Genomic DNA, 4,625 nt, shown 5'->3' with positions numbered 1-4,625 from the left:
TTCTGTGCACAGTCTTCTTTGTTAGCAAAAGTGAGCACAATTAGAACTCTCTTAAAAAAACTGGGACCAAATGCCTGATGCAGTTTACGTACAGCACACTTGTCATCATTCAAAATCTTATGATCGATCATCTTCATGCAGTAGAGCACAAGGCTAACCTCCTGACAATGAGCCTTTATTTTTTTTATGTACAGCTGCTCATCATTATGTATGTCCTGCAAACCAGGCGAGTCTATAACCCTCACTCTGACACCTGGCAACAGCTTAGGATGAACGTAAGAGTAACATGAATTGGTACACATGTCTGTCTCCGCTCCCTCTTCTGCAAACTCTTTTTCTAATTCTATCAAGCTGTTAATAAAGGTTGACTTTCCCTGGCCAGTTTTTCCCACCACAAGCAGATGAATGTCTGATGAAGTTCCTTCATTCGTCAAGATATGCTTCATTGTAGACATGCCTACAAAAGCAAATTCAAACAAGGTGAATGCAAAATCCTTGGTTGCACAATCCTTTCCAATTGTATCCCTTTCCCATGCACCCATTAATTTGTCTAGTAATCTAATTTCTGACTTATTACAATACTTATTAGCAGGGCTTGAGTTTACGTTCTGTTTAGCTCGCCCAATAATTACCAGTATGCATGCATCATTCTATTAAGCATGTGCAGTAGTACAAGTAAAATCCCATCTTCCCATTATCATAAATCTTTTCCACCACTGAGCACTTGAATATTCTGAGTTGTGGAATAGATGTACAGAGCTGAATGGGAAAAAGTGGCTTTTCTAATTTCACTTTTAAATGTAAGTACTGATTCACACAGAAATGTTCACTGGACATTTGTTGTATAATTCTACTTACCATACTGCAATTTTGCATAGTTTTTTGGAGAAAATAAAGAAATAGTGCCTTTTGCCCATTCATCTCTGTACATCTATTCCATAACATGGTGGCTTGTTACTTAGTGTCCCAACCTTTACAGCACACTTGACAAATTACAACTAGGGTATGTACTATTAACCACAGGCTTATCCAAGTTGTTACAGTAGTACACAGTTAAGAATTATCATCCCTGACAGGCAAGTCTGATTGCTACAATATAGCGGGTTATTTTCATGAGTCGAATATTTAGTGGTTTGCCGTGATTGACAGTTTATAAGGGGATGGTTAAATTTCTTGGTAAGCCCCACAACCACGAAAATAAAGTGCTAAGAAACTAAAGAACCATGAAAATAACCTATTTTAATACAACCCAGGCAGGTATCATTGACTGTTGCTCTGGCTGAACTAGTACCATATTCTGTGGTTGTATTGTGGCTGATTATCACAATCATATCATATATGCTAGGCTGATTGCTGTGCAGGCTACTCATAACTCCTGATACAGAATGTGTCAGGCTGAGTCATGATTGAAAATCATTTATGATTCAGATTAAAATTCTTGGTTGTGTACATACTATCAAGAGTAAATAATACCTACAGAGAGTATCCAAAGGCCCTATTGAGGCCTGCTGCAAGTGTGTGGATTTTCTAGGAAGTCACGTTCGGCATACTTCAGTAGTTTTCAATCAATGTTTATACAGATGTGTTTTTATAACAACATTTATCATTGATAATAATACAGTCTTACAGAAGTAAGAAGTATCCTGAACGTGACTTCCTAGAAATCCACACACTTGCAGCAGCTGAGATGGGGCCGTTGGATACTCTCTTTAGCCGTTGGATACTCTCTTTAGGTATTATTTACTCTTGATACTATATATCCTCAAATAAAAGCCGAGTGCAAATAAATGCCGGGTCAGCAATAAAATTGAACTATAAACACACAAATCTAGCCTTAAAATAACATAGATACCTTATAGATACTTCCAGCTAAGTTTACATTTAACGAAACAATTTAATCTTGCATTCATTTATCTTGCATTTTATGGCAAGTGTAAACCAGGTTTGAGCTTCCTGAAGTTTTTGAGCATGAGGTCCTTGGTTCTGATCTCACTCTTGGCTCAAGTTTTATTTTATTTTTAAAAAAATTTTGGAGGTCCAAATCCCATTTTAAGAAATGGACGCCCAGGATTTTATTTGAGGAAATACAGTAGTTGTAAGGAACATGATGTAAAATGCAATTTGTCAAGTGAACTGAATTACACTCCAATACATTAAATGTTGGATAATAAGTTACTTTTGTCGTATTTTGATAGATCAGTGATATCATCAGAAACTGCTTCATGAATGCCAGTAGCTCTTTCACCATCATCAATACTAGTATCTGCTTGAGTATCTGAAAACAATAGAATGATTGTACTAGTCAAAATAATAGAATCAATGGACCGACCTTCCCCATCATCTTGATCACTTAATAACCTTGGGTCAGCCATTGTGGAAAAAACTAGCATTTGCAGTAAGCTAGTAGGCCCAGTACAACTCACTTTCTTGTGATCTAGCTGCAGCGCGGACACGGGGAAAATGCCTTTGGAACTGCACTATGATTTGAATCACACATGCGTGCTCCGTAAACTACCTTATACATGGACATGAGAAGGATTTACGGAACATGCAATGATCCAAATAGATCTAGATCTAAGTGGGTGTGTAGATAGCCACAATAAAATAAAACAAACAGGCAACAGCAGCTAAACGATGGAGAAGTGAAGGCTGCTAAAGTCTCCCAGTCAGTGTATGCAGAGTTTAAAGAGTTCTCTATACAAGAAATCAAAGAATACAGAAAGATATTCGTAAAGTAATGAATGGATGCTTGTTTACATTCATACTAATGCCGGCGCTTTCTTTTTCAGATATGACGTTGATAAGAGTGGTTTTATTGATTTTATGGAGCTTAAGCTGATGATGGAGAAACTGGGAGAGCCCCAAACCCACCTTGGACTGAAGGCAATGATAAAAGAAGTCGATGAAGATCACGACAATCAAATTAGCTTCAGAGAGGTATGGAAAAAAAGATTCTCTTTCCTCTATTTTTTGTCTTGTGTACCCTTTCAACATCTGCTTTTCCTTGTACCTTTACTCCTCATTCTCATTTCTCCGGCATTTTTCTCCATTGTTCCCATTCATGTGAAAACATTTATCATGTTTGTGACCATAAAAGGAAGTTCTATTCCCATACACGTCTTGCTTGCAATGAGCCTACTAATCTAATTTTACTCCTTATGTTTATTATAAATAAAATATCAAATTCCCTTATGAGTTGCAAACATAATAACTCCTTAATTAAAAAATTTGGTCAAAGCCTAAATATTAGCTATAAAATTACCCGAAATTTTTATTACACTTTCCATTGCATGTTGATGTCCTTATGCTGTGTAGCAAGTTTGAGCTGATTCTGGCTTCAATTTTTCAAGCTACGGCCATTTTAAGAAAATGTCAAAATTCTGAAAAATACCCAAGGCTATATATGGTTTTTTTGAAAAAATGGCTCCAAAATCACCCCAAATTTTTATCACATTTTCTGATACACATTTATGTCCTTATGCTATGTAGAAAGTTTGAGCTGATGCCGACTTCAATTTTTCAAGTTACAGCCATTTTAAGAAAATACCAAAATTCTGAAAAATACCCAAGGCTATAGCCCATGTTTTTTTTCAAAAAATGGCTCCGAAATCACCCCAAATTTTTATTACATTTTTTATACATATTGATGTCCTTATACTATGTAGAAAGTTTGAGCTGATTCCGACTTCAATTTTTCAAGTTATGGCCATTTTAAGAAAATACCAAAATTCTGAAAAATATCCAAGGCTATATATAGCCTATGGTTTTTCGAAAAAATGGCTCCAAAATCACCCCAAATTTTTATTACATTTTAAAATACATATTGATGTCCTTATGCTGTGTAGAAAGTTTGAAGTGTTTCCAACTTCAATTTTTCAAGTTACAGCCATTTTAAGAAAATGTCAAAAATCTGAAAAATACCCAAGGCTATAGCCCATGATTTTTTCCAAAAATGGCTCTGAAATCACATCAAATTTTTATTACATTTTCTGATACATATATATGTCCTTATGCTGTGTAGAAAGTTGGAGGTGATTCTGATAAATAATTTTCAAGTTATGAGCAGTTTTAAAAACAAGCAAGCTTTTGAAAAAAAAGCAAAGGCTATGGGTAGCCCATGGTTTTCCAAAAATTAGCTCCGAAATAACCCCTTGAATAAAATGCCCCTTACTCCCTTTATCAATTTCCTGTGTTTACATAAATTTCTGTGTATAAAATTATATTCAACTATTACTAAGATTTATTAAGATTTACTAACAATGACTCCACTGCTTTCCTGCATAATAACTTACCACCATTCCATTATACTGTGTGTGTATGTATTTATGACTCACAAATGAACTTTGTGTTTTTTAGGTTAAATTACAGTACAGTTGAGTATCAAGTATTTCAGATTCTGAAGAAGTGGAAGATACTTACTTATCGTCCCACAGTCTCGTTACTTGAGGACTCACTAAGGATGGAAGGTTTCATGATATCAGTTCCTCATATTGAGTCCAGCGCTTCAGCAATAGGAGGAGGAGGTGGAGGAGGAGGAGGAGGTAATGGAGATGTACATTATTTGTACTCTCAAATTAGGAATTAGTAGCTCTATTTAAGTACATGTATTAGCAATAGAGATAATC

General features: G+C 35.5%; 3 protein-coding genes across 5 annotated transcripts in view; 1 reads left to right on the top strand and 2 right to left on the bottom strand.

Annotated features, from left to right (window-relative positions):
- Positions 1 to 4,625, bottom strand: part of LOC109590125 (uncharacterized) — a 21,367-nt gene that overhangs the window by 917 nt on the left and 15,825 nt on the right. The gene's annotated exons all lie outside the window — the stretch shown is intronic.
- LOC109590153 (uncharacterized) overlaps positions 1 to 4,625 on the top strand; it is an 18,537-nt gene that overhangs the window by 4,995 nt on the left and 8,917 nt on the right. The gene's annotated exons all lie outside the window — the stretch shown is intronic.
- Positions 1 to 4,625, bottom strand: part of LOC109590100 (uncharacterized) — a 14,121-nt gene that overhangs the window by 3,131 nt on the left and 6,365 nt on the right. The gene's annotated exons all lie outside the window — the stretch shown is intronic.

This window comes from Amphimedon queenslandica, unplaced genomic scaffold (genome assembly GCF_000090795.2).
Source record: "Amphimedon queenslandica unplaced genomic scaffold, v1.1 AMPQUscaffold_13510, whole genome shotgun sequence".
Lineage (NCBI taxonomy): Eukaryota > Metazoa > Porifera > Demospongiae > Haplosclerida > Niphatidae > Amphimedon > Amphimedon queenslandica.
The sequence above is the reverse complement of the archived record's forward strand: the minus strand, read 5'-3'. Positions and strand labels throughout refer to the sequence as shown.